Source organism: Kogia breviceps, chromosome 14, assembly GCF_026419965.1.
Source record: "Kogia breviceps isolate mKogBre1 chromosome 14, mKogBre1 haplotype 1, whole genome shotgun sequence".
Classification (NCBI taxonomy): Eukaryota; Metazoa; Chordata; class Mammalia; order Artiodactyla; family Physeteridae; genus Kogia; species Kogia breviceps.
Genome location: NC_081323.1, coordinates 15795261 through 15813139, shown reverse-complemented (window position 1 = coordinate 15813139; position 17879 = coordinate 15795261). Strand labels below are relative to the sequence as shown.

At 44.9% G+C, this 17879-nt stretch overlaps 1 long non-coding RNA gene across 1 annotated transcript; it reads right to left on the bottom strand.

Annotated features, from left to right (window-relative positions):
- Positions 1-3894: 3894 nt before the first annotated feature.
- Positions 3895-14513, bottom strand: LOC136792610 (uncharacterized). Its single transcript, XR_010836632.1, has 2 exons — positions 14476-14513; positions 3895-4143 (listed from the first exon to the last, which is right to left on the bottom strand). It is a non-coding gene; the product is annotated as an uncharacterized lncRNA (long non-coding RNA).
- Between the last annotated feature and the right edge of the window lie 3366 nt (positions 14514-17879).

Here is a 17879-nt window from a genome sequence, read left to right as displayed (position 1 = left end):
CCTGCAGTGGAAGCATGGAGTCTTAACCACTGGACTGTGAAGAAAGTCCCAGAAGTTGCTTTTTTAATAAAAGAGATATTGTAGCATATTTAAATATTGATAGGATTCTGTCTCTAGAAATTTGTCCTACAGATATACTCCCCACATCTGGGTCAGGACATTTTTGACAATTTTGACAATGGCCACTTTGGACAATAGTTTTGGAGTTTCTTATAAATTCAACATATACATACCATATCAGCCATCAATTCCTTTCCTAGAAATTTAACCAAGGGAAATGAAAACATATGCCTGCAAGAAGACTTGTCCATGAATGTACATCGCTGCTTAATTCATAATTGTCCCAAACTGGAGATAACCCCAATCAATGTCCGTCACAAGGTGAATGGGTGAACAAGTTGCAGTGTATTCATTCAATGGAATAATACTCAGCAAGAAACAAGGACACTGACACAGGTGAAACTCACAAATATGCTGAGCAAAAAAGCCAGACACAAGGGTAAATCCTGTGTGATTCTATGACATTCTAGAAAAGACAAATCTACTCTAGTGTGACAAGCAGCAGATCAGCAGTCACCTGGAGTGGGAGGTGCTGGGGGATTAATTGCAGAGGAATAAAGGGAACTTCCGGGGGCAATGGAAATGTTCTGTATCTTAAGGTTATAGTTACATAGGTGTATACATTTGTCAAAACTCATAAAACTGTACACCTGAAAAAAGGTAAATATTATACCTCAGTAAAGTTGATTTTTTTTTTTTTTTTTTGCGGTACGTGGGCCTCTCACTGTTGTGGCCTCTCCCGTTGTGGAGCACAGGCTCCGGACGCGCAAGCTCAGTGGCCACGGCTCACGGGCCCAGCCGCTCCGCAGCATGTGGGATCTTCCCGGACCGGGACACGAACCCGTGTCCCCTGCATCGGCAGGCGGACTCTCAACCACTGCGCCACCTGGGAAGCCCAGTAAAGTTGATTTTTAAAGTTTGAAGAGGGAGAGGTTGAATATATAGAACACCCACATGGTCACATGGGGCTCCTGAGCAGTGGGAAGATGGAGGGGGTGGCCCCACGTGGATCTGGAGGGAAGGAGGTGAACAAAGTGCAGGTGCAGGTGAATGTTTGTGGGGAGTTGAGGCTGGTCCAGGTTGAAGGCTTCTATTTTCTCTGTGAAGAAGGTAAAGTCTCAGCCTGCTGAGAATGAGATGGAAAAGTTTTGAGGAGAGAAAAGATCTGAAGTAGAGGCCGATAATAGAAAAGCAAGGAGAAGAGAAACAGAGTAGACGTTCCAGGCAGTGTGGAGGAACCTGTCGAAATTGTTGATCATTAATCTCTGGTGGCCCTCATCTGTCTTGCTAAGTGATTTTTTTTTTTTCAACAGGGATTGGCTGCCGGTTCGTAGGCATGAAGAAAGCAAGATACTTGGGCTCTTCCAGGCTTGGGTTTTTGTCAGGTGGTTAGAAGGAAAGGAACTGAGACAGAAGCAAGAGAGCAACTAAGATGATGGACTGTGGGCTTCAAACTGGACAAGGGGAAATGAAGACAGGAAGGTGCAACAGGTTTGGAGGAAACAAAAGGAACAAAGGCCTGGGGACACCCCAGTGTCCATCAGTAAGGGATGAGAGGTCCCCTTGAGGTTGCTGAGCAAGCACACTGGGAAAAAGAGACTGTGGACAGAGAGGAATAGATCAACTAGCTAGTTTAGAAGTGAAGCAACACGTGAGGTAGGTGTTACTATGGGAAAATGAAATAATGTACCCAAAGCGATACAGCAAGATGATGGTGGAGCTGGGGTTTTCTGACTTTTCTGAGTCCCCGGTTTTCCTACTTCTCATTTGAGCCTCCCCATCATGATGAAGACCTTGAGCTCAGGATTCCAAGTCAGGCTGTGAGACCCAACATTGGGATAAAAGAAATGGGACCGTTCCCCCCAAAGCCAGATGATAGCCCTGCATGCAGGACAGCTAAGATGCAAGATGGCTCTGCATCCCGAGGCCAGGATGCAGATTTTGGCAGTAGGTTGTTTTGTGTGGCGAAGGAGACCAAAGGGCCGGTGGAGGCAGCAGGCAGAGTGCCTCTGGGCCGGGCCTGCAGGCATACTTGTGTTTCTCCATTCCTCGCAGCACTCACCATCTGTAATTATGTCTTTGCAATAATATCTTTAATGTTATCGAATTAATGCCCATCTCCTCCATTAGTCCACAATTCCATGGGTGCAGAGATGATGTCTCTTTGCTCATTTCAATATCGCTGGAGTCTAGCACAGAGCCTGGTATACAGTAGGTGCTCAATAAATATATGTTAGGTAAAGGGAAATCGTGGGTTGTAATTCTAACTCCTCTTTGTACCAGCTGGGAGACTCCAGGCGAGCAACTTCTTTCTGTGCCTCAATTTCCTCATCTCAAGTTTTAATTTAAACGTGGCAATGCCTGTTGCAACTCCCAGCATCCAGTAGGTGCTCAATAAATACAATTCCCGCCCCCCCCCCCCACTTCCTCCTTTTCTCCTCTACGCCTCCCTGTTGCCTCATGCCACACCCATTGTTTGGAGCCATAAAACCCAACCCAGGTTGGACTCTCACCTCCTCATCCCCTCCTGGCCAGTCCTTTCCCTCAAGTGAGGGGTGAAGGGGCTTGGTGTCCTTCACATTCTGGCTCCAAGAGCCCCCAACCCCAGAATGCAGGACTGGGGCCCTAGTGGACCTCTGGTCTGGCCAGCTTGTCGTTACCATGGCAACAGTGACAGTCCCCAGCCACAGGTTCCCTAAGTGACTGGTTACTCTTTAACGTATCCACCCACCTTGGGTGATTAGAAGAATCAATAAGATAACCGGGCTGTGGCAGCTGGCTGCACTCACTGCCTTCCTGGTGGACTAGCTCCCGCTGGCGTTGTGTGTGGGCCCCAGGCTCCTCCATGCCCCCAGGTCTCTGGCTGGGCGGGCTTGGCCATGGTCAGTGTGAACGCGCCCCTCGGGGCCCCGGTGGAGAGTCCCTATGGTGAGTGGGGTCTGCAGTTGGGCTTTGGGGGAAGACTGGACATGGTGGGACCATCGTTAAGTTTGGGAGACCATGGGATGGCCCTCTACGTGTTTCCTAGCACCCCAAAGACCCTCTAAGGGCTTCTCTAGAAGGGCAGGAAACCCGAGGGAGGCATGTGACTTGCTTCACTAAGCTCCTAAACGGAGGCCTGGTGGATCCGATATGGGAAAGTACTTGGAGGGGCTGCAGGAGCCCCAGGGTAGGGGCTTGGCTCACTTGGCCCGCCCACAGAGACAGCGTTCGTGGGGATGCATCCCGGGGGGCTTTAGGAAATTTCACAGAACGTGGAACTGGAGGCAACATCCTCACTTTGAAGCCTGCAGAGAAGCTTGCTGGGTCTCGGTCACGGAGCTAGCTCCTGGTCTAGGTGGGATGGGACCCAAGGGGAGGGTCGGCCAGCCCCTCTAACGAGGACCATCAGCTCTGGATAATTGAGCAAGGGGAAGCCATAGAAGGAAACTCACAGCCTGGGGCACTGGAAAATGAGAATGATCTTTGCCGTAAGGGTGTAACTTACATGCAGGGTGAGGGAAGAGCATGTTTCGGTGAAGGGCTGGGGCTCTGCTGCTCGGGGTAACTCCAGAATTGGAAGTAACCCCGATGACCAGCAATAGAGGATATGGGTAAATAAAGCACGATGCCTCTTTAGGATGGAATGCTATCCCGATGCTGAAGAAAAAAGAAAATGCAGATCTGTTTGCAGATAGAGAAGGACCTCCAAGTAACTATGTGAAAAAAGTAAGCTGAAGAGAGTATAGCATATTACATTTCTGATAACAGAACAGATATATTCATATATATGTACACACCTTTGTATTTGCGTAGAAAATTAGTGGAAGGACACAAAGAGACGGGTAACAGAGCTTTGTTTCTAAGGAGGGAAGTTCAAGAGAACGTTCGTTTTACTTTTTTGCACATTTTGGATTTTCAAAAATTTGGTGCATTTTATAAACCGATTTCAGTCACGTGCGCGCGCAGGGATTGGCCTCTGGAATCCAGTAGATCTTGGCTCTTGTTCTGTGACTTTAGACAGATTACTCATCATTTCTGGGTCTTGGTTGCCTTCTCTCTGAAGCGGACAGAGGGTGTCTTAGGGGCTTCTTGCAGGCAGGACTAAAGGAAAGAGAGGGTGTAAGCCCCTGGCACCAGGCACGTCTGTCTAAGGACTCAGTAAATATTACTTGATATCATCATTAGCTAAGGGCAGATGGCCTCAAGGAATCAGGGACTGGTCCAGGGGATCTTCTCTCTTTCACCATCAAGCAGGAGTATGTGAGGCAGTGGAAATGGCAGAGGCTGAGGAGCCAAAAACAGCCTGGGGACCTAACCCCACACCAGCCGTGTGACCTTGGGAAAGTCACTTCCCATCTTTAAACCTATTTCCTCATCTGTAAAATGGAGAGAACAACAGGACCTATCTCACAGGGGGCGGGGGCGGTGGTTAGTGGAGATAGCATAGCTAAAGGGCTGGGCATGCCTGGGGGGCTTCATCCAAGGTTAAAACACAATTGTGAGAACTTGGCTGACCCTGTGTCCAGAGGAAGACTCATCATCTCCCAGTGGGTCAGATAGGGATGGATGGGTACTCTAGGCCTGTTACTGTATTTAATTCTCAAGATAGTTGTCTCAGATAAATAACATTATCATCTCCAAGGATAAGAGAAAACTAAAGTTTAGGATTGTTAAAAAAAAAAACCCATCTGACTCCAGACCTGACATTGTCCATCTGTGCTGACCCTCTTGGCTCAGCTACAGATATGGCTGAGGAGAGAAAGAAGGGCTCCCATGCCCAGATTTGCAGCATGCATCAACAACAAGAGAACATTGCCATCCTGGAACAGCTGGGCATTTGCTGGTGTGTGTGTGTGTGAGAGAGAGAGAGAGAGAGAGAGATAGAGAGAGAGAGATTGGCTAAAAGACCCTGCTTTTCAGATAAAATAAATCTGGGTTAGCATTCTGGATCTGCCTTTTATTTTTTTTTAAGCTGTATAACCTAACCTTCTCTGAGTCTCAGATGTTTTATCTGTAAAATAAACTAGGGCAGTCTGCTGAGAGGCTCTGGAAAGATGAACTTTCTGATTAAAAAAGCAAGCAAACAAGTGCTTGAGTAAAACCCCTTCTTCTGGGATTCTCAACTGGGGATAATAATAACCTCTGAAGGTAGCAATTGCAGAGGTGAGTTGCTGAGTAAGGAACATGGTTCATAGCAGAGCCTTGGGAGAGGCAATGGAGGACAAGGCTGTGGTTAGGATCACAAGAATTAATGTACAAGTGCTTAAGATGCGAACTATTATATATAGGATGGATAAACCACAAGGTCCTAGTGTATAGCACAGGGAATTATATTCAGTATCCTGTGATAAACCATAATGGAAAAGAATATGAAAAAGAGTATGTGTATGTATAACTGAGCCACTTTGCTGTACAGCAGATATTAACACAACATTGTAAATCAGTGATACTTCAATAAAAATTTTTTAAAAAATATATATATATATATATACATATATATACACAAGTGCTTAGAATAGTGCCTGACACAAAGCAAGCACTAAATAAATCCCAACTGCTGCCTCACGTTTTTGAACCTTTAGTGGGATGGTCTTTAATGAGCTTTGGTGTGGTGGTATTGGGCACACTTGACCTTTCCGTGGTCTTGCAGTGCCCGCATGGCACACTGGATTCGGCTTTATAGTCCTCCTCGCTCCTCTGATCAAATCATTGTGTGTCTTGTCGCATCTGTCTCCCCCACTAGACTATAAACTCCATGAGGCCATGGACTTCAGTGCTTTGTTCGGCCTTGCACGTCTCACATGGTGACTGGCACAGAATAAGTGCTCAGTAAGCATTTGTTGGATGAATGAATTGAGGTCAGTTTTAAAGAGACAGCCCTATGACAATGGTCAGCAGGGTCCACCAGCTCTGTGCTCTTCCCTTCCTTCCTCCCTGCCATCCTCACTGTGTTGGCTTTTGGTTCTTGATTTGCTCCATCACAGACCCCAGGTGGCTGTCACAGTATCAGGTATCACGTTTGCAGTTCAGTGTCTGAAGCCGGAAGGGTTTTTCCTCCAAGCACTTGTTTCTTTTCCCCCAAAGTAAAAATTTCCCAGAAACCTCCCAGCAGACTTCCTTAGTTCAAGGAAAGCTGGGAAGTGTCTAATGGAAAGAAATGGGAACACACAACAGAGGTTTAGACCAATGATGGTCTTTTCTTGTCTGCTGCAAGCCAAATTGGGGTTCCCTTATAACGGCTTTCTCAATTTTGACACTACTGATATTTTGGCGTGGATAATTCTTTGCTGTAAAGGGACTGGCCTGTAGGATCCTGCACTGTAGGATGTTTAGCAGCTTTCCTGGCTTCGACTCACTAGATGCTACAGCATACCTCCTGTCAGCTGTGCCAACCGAAAATGTCTCCTGCCATTTCCAAATGTGCCTTGGGCACATGAAACACCACTGTGTTATAAGGAAGCAGGAATAGCTGCTGAGTAGGATCTGCCACAACTGAGTGTACCATGACTCATGTTGCAGTATTTGCTTTGGGTGCCAGCATCTAGCTCAGTGCCAGATTTGGGGCTGTCCTTAGCAACTGTGAGGATAAGATGCTATGGTGTGCATATCTGTGTGCTAACCTAACTCCTGGCTTTTTGTTATTTTCCTGCCCTTGTTTTGCTTTTAGCAAGCTTCCCTTGATGATTATTTATTTTGGCCCCTCGGGACTCTGCCATTTCTGTAAGCATTTCAAATCTCCTTGAGGGCAAGGTCTGTATATGTCTGATGCTTCTTGTTATACCCTGGGCTACCATAGGACCTAGTCCCACGTAGAACTTGAAGGAGGTTTATTTAATGAACGAATGAGAAGATGGATGAACGAATGAACGGATATCTGGGTGGGTAGATAGGTAGTTGCTTTGGTGAATCAATGTGATGGGTTGGTGAATGGATGGATGGGAATGGAATGGAGAGACAGATGAACGAATGGTACAAATGAATGAATGAGTAGCAGGGAATATGGGCAGGTGGGTAGATGGATGGATGGGTGAGCGGGTATGGTGGATGATGGATGGATGGGATGGATGGAGAGATATGTGAATGGATGTGGTAAGTGGATGAATAAATAACTGGAAAGATGCATGGATGGATGGATGGATGGATGAGGTGATGGGTGAGTGGGCAGATGAAAAGATAGATGGATGGATGGATGGATGGATGGATGAGATGGGCTGGTCTTGGACATCAGTACCTGCAAGTAAAGAGACAAGGGTGACTTGGCCACTGGTCAACAATCCTCCTTCATCAGAGGTGGTTGGGTTAAGTGGCTCTCCCACTTAAAGCTGTGAGAGGCTGGACACTTTGCCAGCTCTCTGATCATCAATTTCTTCATCTACCAAATGAACCTTGGTCGTTGTGAAGATCCATGAGCTCATGAAGGCAAAAAGGTATCATAAACTGTAAAGTGCTTTGTCTCCCTGAATGGTTGGTAGATGAGCCCCAAATTGGATAGGGCCTCAGATACTGGCCAGCAAGGGGACTATGTCAGATACCAGGCATGGCTGTTCCCACCCTTCGTTCTCAAAATATAGTCTCCCGCACCCTTCCTGCCTTTGTCCCCTGTCCATATTATCTTCCTATCCCACCTCAATTTGATTTCAGCCTCTATGGTCCAATGGTTTACGAATCTTGCTGCATATGGGGAACTTTCTTAAGATGACATCTTTTGGGGGCTCCACTCCAGACCTGAATCAGAATCTTCTGGGATGAGTTCCAAGAATCTTTAAATTTTTATTAAGTTCCTTAAGTGATTTGGGGTGTTGGGTCAGCTGGAGTTTGGAAACCATTGCCTTATTTTGTCCCATTTTATAAAGGGAGGATGTGGATAACCCAGAGTCCATCCTGTCTTCATCCGGAAAACTCCTGCATTCGTTAATTCATTGTTCACTCATTCATTTCTTCAACAAATGACCACTGGGGGCTTATGGTATGCAAAGCATTCTGCTAGGCTCTGGGAGAATGGAGGAGAATATAAAGTGTGGCTTTAGATCTTGGAGAGCGTCCAATCTGGTGGGGTAAACAGATGAACCAGCAGCAGTCAAAGACAGAGTGCCATAACAGGGGTGAACATGGCACAATGGGAGGACAAAGGGGCTTAGGAAGAGGGGAAGGGGTCAGGGACCTCTTGACCCTGGAGGAGTGAACTGATATCTAAGCTGAAACCTGAAGGTTTAACAGGAGTCAGCCAGGAGGAGAGAGGGAGGGGGACCAGCAGATGCAAAGGCACTGATTTTATTTAACATTTGACTGCAGTGAATTCCATCCTTAATTGAAAGTATCTTGGGACTTTTCTGATTGTTCCATAAAGGATTTATCTTGTCCCTAAGAAGATTATGAGATGCTTAAATGTAGGAACTACGCCTTCCATTTTATTTCTGACTCATATGCCTCTAGCATAATGGTGGATCTCTGCAGAGGAAAGAAATTTATTTCCATATAAGCCCCTTCTATGTAATGGGCAGGATGCTGGCTACTTTTTAGGTTTTTCTCCCTTTTAATCTTTGCAATACCCGTCAAGGTGGGAAATATTATTCCCACTTCATAAACAGGGAAACTGAGATTCAGTGTTGTTAAGTAAGTTTCCCTGTATCACCCAGTGACGGATTGAGATCTAGTCTGTCTGGTGCCAAATCTTCATTCTTTTGGCTATGCTGTTACCTCTTATAATAGCATCTGAGAGGCTGCATAACACCTTGGTTAGCGGCTCAGACTCTGGAGTCAGACTGCCTGGGCTCATATTGCCACCTACTAGCCATATGGCTTTGGGTAAATTACCTAATTTTCTGTGTCTCAGTTTCTTGATCTGTCAAATGGTGTGATGATAACAGCATCTACTTTGTAGGGTTGTGAGAATTAAATGAGGTTGATGCCTGTAAAGCGTTGAGTGTCTGTCACGTAGAAAGTGCTACGTAAATTTTATGCATTGTTGTTATTATTATACCTGCCATGTGAGAGGGACTGAATGCTTCCTAGGTGTGAGGCATCTTTTAGCTGCTGTGGAACAAACAGAGATGAATGAGGGCTATGTAACTGGTTCTGGCCTGCAGTTCCTTGGCTGGACAAAGCTTGGTCCTGAGCCTTCAGACGCCCTCTGAGGCCTGAGGTTGGCTCTCGGGGGCTTGGCTTGTGAGTCTGGGCCTGTGTAGAGCAAATCGAAGGCATGGAAATGGGGGGAACAGACCTGGCCTGGCCACAGCCCTGAGAAATGGCTCTGGGCCCAGGCAGTTGTTTGCGACCTCACTCACGTCCTTTTCCTACTGGTGCCCTGCCTCCTCTTCTGAGAAATGGAGCCCTGTGCCTGGCTCAGTGGTCATCACACAATATTCACTGGAGCCCTAGGGGTCAAGAAAGATTCTTCAGAGTTCACTTTGAGGCCAGTGGGGGCCTGGGGGTGGTGTTCAAACAGACCAGGCTCTTAGGTTCTCCCACACCGCAACCTCTGGTTTAACCAGAGACGCTGCATTTTGACTTTTTTTTTTTTTTTTTTTTTTTTTTTTGCGGTACGCGGGCCTCTCACTGTTATGGCCTCTCCCGTTGCGGAGCACAGGCTCCGGATGCGCAGGCTCAGCGGCCATGGCTCACGGACCCAGCCGCTCCGCGGCATGTGGGATCTTCCCGGACCGGGGCACGAACCCACGTCCCCTGCATCGGCAGGCGAACTCTCAACCACTGCGCCACCAGGGAAGCCCTGCATTTTGACTTTTGATGGAAGTGTTTAATGAAAGGATTCCATGGTTAAAAAATGAGTGGACCAGACCAGTGTGTTTCAAACTGCAATCTTGACCCATTAATGGGTCATGCAATGTATTGGGTTGTATTAGTTACAGCAATGCTCCCTGTTGGAACAAAAAAACAAACCTAAAATGTAAGTTAGAAGTTTACTTACTTCTGTCACATAGTCATCCAGGGACCCCAGAAGTGACCCTGGCTCAGAGTGACATTTATCACTTTTATTTACATTCTGTTGGTCAGAACTAGTCACCTGGCCTTGGTCAAATGCAAAGGAGTCTGGGATATGTGGTCTCTAGATGGGCAGCTTTTTTCCAGGAATAGCTCTAAACTACGGAAGGAGGAGTGAATTTGTTGGTACACAGCTGACTGCCTCTGCCATGGGACCATGGTCACATTCACAAATACACACACAAACACACACAGTCAAATATGTATAACATATATGAATACACAATTTTTTACATTAAACATTCTAATAAAATAAGAGCATAGAGAGATATGTAGATAGTGATAAAGCAAACGTGACAGTATGCTACCAATTGATGAACCTCGGTAAAGGACACATTAGTGCCCACTGTATTATTCTTTGAATCTTTTGTAGGTTTGAAATTGTTCAAAGTAAAGTGTTGGGGGATATGTAATTATTAAAATTTGCTAGACTTATGAACAGAATCAAATATAATACAAATAGCGTAAGATTTAATTTAGGCTTAAGGGTTTTGAATTATAACTTTAATACAGGAGTTGGCAAACTTTTTCTGTAAAAGGCCAGATAGTAAATATTTCAGGCTTTGCAGGGCAGATGGGATCTGTAGCAACTACTCAGCTCTGCTCTTGTAGCACAAAAGCAGCCATCAACAATAAATACATGGGCTTCCCTGGTGGCACAGTGGTTGAGAATCCGCCTGCCGATGCAGGAGACACGGGTTCGCGTCCGGGTCCGGGAAGATCCCACGTGCCGCGGAGCGGCTGGGCCCGTGAGCCATGGCCTCTGAGCCTGCGCGTCCGGAGCCTGTGCTCCGCAACGGGAGAGGCCACAACAGTGAGAGGCCCGCGTACCACAAAAAAACCAATAAATACATGAATGAGTGTGGCATGTTCCAATAAAACTTTATAAATATAGGCACTGGGCCAGATTTGGCTCAGAGGTTGTAATTTGCTGACTCTTGCAAACTGAAAAATATATTGAATATCTTTTTTTAAAGCCTTTAAAGCACATATATGATTCCTAGAGTACAATTCAACAGTTTTCATTAGAAATTATGGATCAGCAGTATCCAAGCTGTTAGGGACCCCAAATCTGTTCATGTACCCTCACTGTGCTGGACAAAATAATTTCAGCACATTGCTTCTTGTGTTTTCTTTGAAGAAAAATGTACTATTTAAAAAATGTTTATTGAAGTATATTGTTCACACAGAAAAGAGTATGAATCATAAATCACAAATAGATTAATGAAATTTTATAAAGATGACCACTTTTAAAAACTGAAGTAAAATAGGACAGAAAACATCCTAGTGCATCTCATATAGTCACAGCAAATTTTGTGTGTGAAAATTTTGTTCATTTCTATATGGTTATGGATGTGTGTGTGAGGTTGTGATAACACCAACAATTCATAGATCACATACTAGGGCTTTACAAACAGTAACTCCTTACCTTCACAATAACCTTTTGAGGTAGGGGCTATAATTGTCTTTTTACCCTTTTACAGATGAGGAAATGGAGCTACAGAGAAGTTGAGTCACTCAGTGAAAGTGATAGATGCCTTAAGAGGTGATGCTAAGGTTCCAACCCAGGCAGTCAGGCTCCAGAGTCTGTGTTTTGACTGCCACCTTTACTACCACTGTATATAAAGTATGGGATGTAAATGTGTTACTGAGGGTCATAGTCAAAAGGGTTTAAAAGTCACTGTACAGAATGTTCCCAAAGGTTCTTTATAGATCTAAAAGTAGCATACTTTTCCTTAAGCGTACCCACAGGGAACAGGGGCTGATTTTTGGTAGTACATTGACAAACACTTTTAAATCTTACTGAATTTATTTTACTGGGTGTTAGAAAAATTTATAACTAGCATATTGAAGCACTAATATAAAATATCCTTTAAAAGATTAATGTATGTCTTCAAAAGAAAGAAAATTATCAAGTAAATACTTACAGATAAAAAAAATACAGGTGCTGGGCAAATATGGTGAAAATCATAAAGAGGAATGCAAATGTCTGGGGCTTTGGGGTCAAATACTGAACTTGGCATCAGAAGGCCCACATCTGGGTCCTGGCCTATTCATTCCCTAGCTCTGGTTTATTTTATCTCTCTAAAAAAATGTTTATTTTATACTGGAATATAGTTGATTTATTTATTTTTTTTACTATTTTTGTTTATTTTTTTATATCTTTATTGGAGTATAATTGCTTCACAATGTTGTGTTAGTTTCTCCTGTACAACAAAGTGAATCAGCTACATGTATACAGTTGATTTATAATGTTGTGTTAGTTTCAGGTGTACAGCAAAGTGATTCAGTTATACATATACATATATTTATTCTTTTTCAGATTCTTTTCCATTTTAGGTGATTACAGAGTATTGAGCTCCCTGTGCTATACAGTAGGTCCTTGTTGATTATTTTATCTCTCTTTTTAAAAAAAATAAATTTATTTATTTATTTATTTATTTTTGGCTGCGTTGGTTGCTGCACGCAGGCTTTCTCTAGCTGTGGTGAGCGGCGGCTACTCTTCGTTGCTGTGCGCAGGCTTCTCATTGCGGTGGCTTCTCTTGTTGCAGAGCACAGGCTCTAGGCACGTGGGCTTCAGCAGTTGTGGTGCACAGGCTCAGTAGTTGTGGTTCGTGGGTTCTAGAGCACAGGCTCAGTAGTTGTGGCACACGGGCTTAGTTGCTCTGTGGCATGTGGGATCTTCCTGGACCAGGGCTCAAACCCATGTCCCCTGCATTGGCAGGCAGTTTCTTAACCACTGTGCCATGAGGGAAGCCTATTTTATCTCTTATATAGTACTTACAATGGGCCAGGCACTGTTCTAAACATTTCATAAAAATTACCTCCTTTTAAAGTAACCTAAATGTCCATCAACAGATGAATGGATAAAGAAGATGTGGTATATATATACCATGAAATACTACTTAGCCATAAAAAAGAATGAAATAATGCTATTTGCAGCAACATGGGTAGACCTAGAGATAATCATACTAAGTGAAGTAAGTCAGACAAATACAAATATCATAATGATATCACTTATATGTGGAATCTAAGATATGATACAAATGAACATACAAAACAGAAGCAGTCTCAAAGACATAGAAAACAAACTTATGGTTACCAAATGGGAAAAGGGAGGAGGGATAAATTAGGAGTTTGGGATTAGTGGATATAAACTACTATATATAAAATAGATAAACGACAAGGTCCTACTGTATAGCACAGGGAACTATATTCAATATCTTGTCATACCCATATATATATATATATATATATATATATATATATATATATTTCCGAATCACTTTGCTGTACACCAGAAACTAACACAACATTGTAAATCAACTATACTTCAATTTAAAAAAATTACTTCTGGGCTTCCCTGGTGGCGCGTTGGTTGAGAGTCCGCCTGCCGATGCAGGGGACGCGGGTTCGTGTCCCTGTCCGGGAAGATCCCACATGCTGCGGAGCGGCTGGGCCCGTGAGCCATGGCTGCTGAGCCTGCGCGTCCGGAGCCTGTGCTCCGCAACGGGAGAGGCCACAGCAGCGAGAGGCCCGCGTACCACAAAAAAAAAAAAAAAAAAAATTACTTCTTTTAATCCTTACAACTGCCCATTGAGTAGGTACTGTCACCATACCCATTTCTCAGTAGAGGTAACAAAGGCTCAGAGAGGTTAAATAACCTACCCACACAGACTACAAGAGGCAGAGGTAGGATTCAAACCCAGGCATTGTATTAGTAAGGACAAAGATGTTTAAAAAAACAAACAAAAAAACCAGACAGTAGAATGGTGGTTGACAGGGCTAGGGGTGGGGGAAATGGGGAAATGTTGGTGAAAAGGTACAAACTTTCAGTTATAAGATAAATAAGTTCTGAGTATATAATGTACAGCATGGTGGCTATGGTTCATAATACTTGTATACTTGAAATTTGTTAAGAATAGATCGTAGGCATTCTCACCAAAAAAAAAAAAAAAAGTATGTGAGGCAATGGATATGTTAATTAACTTGGTTGCAGGAATCATTTCACTATATATATATATATATATATATATATATATATATATATATACCTAATCATCACGTTGTACACTTTAAGTGCATTACAATTTTATTTGTCAATTATACCACAATAAGGATGGTGGGGGAAAGAAAAGGACAATACTAGCTGGTATTGTAATGTAAGATAGAAGAGTTTATCTCCTTCACACAGGGACCCTGGCTCTTTCCATCTTGTTTGGAAGATGGGTTTTATTTTAACCACCCCACTGTGATAAGTGGAATTTCCTTTATCATTCTGGGCCCCAGGTCCTCCTCTGAAAATAGGGTTAATAATGCTGGTTCCACGACAGCTCTGCAGATCAAGGGGATGGGTACAAAGGTCTTCTGCAAACTGCAACCAATTCCAGTGGATTTCAAGAGTTAGTATTACTTACGTTGGCCAACACCTACCTTATAGTGCTATTGTAAAGATTAATTGAGATATTGCATGGAAACGCCTTTGTTCGTTCATGTACAGACTCCATCAGCTGTGAACAGTGGTAAGAATAATAGTGCAGTTAGGCAAATGAAACAATGAATATTGACTTACCTCCAAATTGGAAAATAGTTTATAGCATCTTTCCTATTAGCAAATTAACCTATTACATCTAAGACTGAAAAATCAAGAAGTAGCAGTATAACCACGATATTTAGAAATATAAAGACAACACCAGGAGGGAAGAAAACCTAGCTAAAATAGTTGCAGGTGGTTGCCCCTGAGCTGTGGGAATCAGGTTCAAGACAGAGTGGGTGGGGCTTCCCTGGTGGCACAGTGGTTAAGAATCCGCCTGCCAATGCAGGGGACACGGGTTCGAGCCCTGGTCCAGGAAGATCCCACATGCCGTGGAGCAACTAAGCCCGTGTGCCACAACCTCTGAGCCTGCGAGCCATAACTACTGAGCCCGCGTGCTGCAACTACTGAAGCCCTCGTGCCTAGAGCCCATGCTATGCAACGAGAGAAGCCACTGCAATGAGAAGCCCGCACACTGCAACGAAGGGTAACCCTTGCTCACCACGACTAGAGAGAGCCCGCGTGTAGCAACAAAGACCCAATGCACCAATAAATAAATAAATATTTTTTTAAAAAAAGAGTGGGTGGGCAATTACCGCAAATTATTTATTTATTTAATTTATTTTGTATTTATTTATTTTGTATTTATTTATTTTTGGCTGCATTGGGTCTTCGTTGCAATTGTGAATTCGCTGATCTGTTTCTCATCTGTTTCCTCCACTACAATGTCAGTTCCATGAGAGTGGGGAATCTGGCCGTCTTGCTATATCCTCAGCATGTAGAACAGTGCTTGGCACACAGTAGGCGCTCCATAAATATTTGTGGAATGAGCAAATACAGAAGGGGACAGCTGAGTCAGTATGCTGGATGGCTGGATGGGCCGGTGACGTGAGCAGGAAGCTGCAGCCTCTGCCTGGGCCCTGCCCTGGGTAAATAGTCCTCCCTCTACCCAGACAGCCACTATTTAACAACCGTCTGCCATGGGACTGGCCAAGCCCAGGCCGTCACACAGCCAAGGCCCCAGGATTCCCTGGGACAAGCAACGGAGGCAGCCACACGTCAGGGAGAGCTTGTGAAGGAACAGGTCAAAAAGTTATCCAAACAGGCATGAGGAAAGGCAGAGGAGGTGCTGAGACACAGAGAGAGCAGTTGGCTCTTCCCTGGGCAGAGCCCAGAGGAGCACACCCAGTGGGCAGCTTCCCAGACGGGGCCTGGCCTCCAGAGCCCAGTACTGGTCCTGGCTCTGGTCCCAACTTGCAGAGGGACCCCAGACACTTGCCACCTCTGGGCCTCAGTTTCCTCTTCTGTAAATCAAGAGACCGTGGGCTGATCAGTGGTTTCAAACTTAAAAAAAAAAAAATGGCAGTGGCATTCTTTCTTCAAACAAAACCTTACCGGAAACCAATTTGCGGGAATGATACAAAAGGAGGCACCTGGGTTAAAGGAAGTGTCGGGGTGCAGGATGCTGCCCACCCTGTAGCCCCTGGCCCTTCAAAGTAGCCCCAGGGTGAAAACCACCAGGCTCCTTGATCTCCGAGGTGCTTCACTGAGAGTCTTGTGATTAAACCTAGGCCCAGGTTCAAGCCTCCCAGTGGGATCTTAGGTAATCGACTCTACCTTTCTGAGCCTTGGTTTCCCTCTCTAAATCGGGCATTGTAAACAGTACCTCCTTCACAGTGTCAAATGTTCAGCCCAGAACCTGGGACCTAGGAAATTCTCAATAAGAATAGTGAAAAATCAATGTTGGTTATTAGCGGAAGAGGCAGGAATGACCCGAAGGGCCAGTTCTTTGTCTCTACTGTGAGTGGGGAAAAATTTAACCACTCTGAACCTCAGTTTCCTCCTCTGTAAAACATGGCCAAGGGTTCAAAGGAGATCAGAGGTTGAGATTCAGGCCACCCAGTTTTTTTAAATAAAACTTCAATTGACTTCTAACTTTTCAAAACCGCCTCTTTCAAAAAACTGGAAGCTCTAGCAACACTGATTCCCCATAACCATGAGACAAAAGCCCACTGGAGCTAATTTAGGCTGGGTGTGCTTTCTCTAATTTGCCACAGTCCCCACCATTCCTTAGTGTCTCTACACTAAAGTTATGTTAATAAACGTAAACCATTATATTTGCTGTTTTTTTCTTATAGGAAAGTGTGAAAACTGCTTATACTCTTATCTGCTCCATACAGCTCTATCTGGGCACCGAGGGCACTTGAGTTTCAGACCCCTGATTGCTAAGACCAAGGGGAAGCTCATTATTTGTGAGCACAATTTCCTATTTCATAGACTTACTATTTTTTGATGTGACTACTAGAACATTGTAAATTACATACGTGGTCCACGTTATATTTCTGTTGGACACAGCTGCTCTAGCACCTAGGATTCTATAGCAGCTAACTCGTCCTGTCTCCATTTCCCATTCTAAATAGACCACTTCTAGCCAAACATCTTGGGCAGGTATCCCTGGCTGGGTCTTCTCCCCAACCCACAGTTTTCTCTGGCGTCCTCACCCTTGTTGCTTGCCTGGTTTGGGGGGCCGGGCGGGGTGAGGACCCAGGCTCTAGAACTCAAGGCTTGTCTTCTAAAATTCTACACTTGGGAAATCTCACCTCCCAGCCCCCAAGGCAGCCACCATTGTGTTCTCTTTATCAGACATTCACATAAAACAATAGTCAATCTGAATCTTAATTACACACCCATTCTTCTGTCTCCAGCCTGTGAATTTACCCCCAAATCCTGTGATTTGGGGGGTGGAGTTGGGGAGGGGAGAGGATTATTTTTTTTCCCCTTCTCCAGGGCAAATCATAGTTTAGTTCTAGAGATAAGGTGGACGGAGTATGGGGGAGGGACACGGATCCTCCCACAGTGAAGGTGCTGACTTTGTTTTTGGAGGGGGTAGTATCTACCCACAGCTCCTCTGAGATGAGAGAATCCTGAAGGACTTAGGGTGCTGCTGGGAGGAAAAGGAATCTCACAGTGATGAAGACGCCCTTCAGATGGGGAGGCCTTATATGGTAGTGGCTGAGAATTTGTGGTGCAGAGTTAGGCAGACTTGGGTTAGAGCCTTGCAAGCTGTATGACCTTGGACAGGTGACTTTACCTCTCTGACCCTCAGTCTTCTCATCTATAAAATGAGGATTAAAAATAGTTTTATTGGGCTTCCCTGGTGGCGCAGTGGTTGGGAGTCCGCCTGCCAATGCAGGGGACACGGGTTCGTGCCCCGGTCCGGGAGGATCCCACGTGCCGCGGAGCGGCTGGGCCCGTGAGCCATGGCCGCTGAGCCTGCGTGTCCGGAGCCTGTGCTCCGCAACGG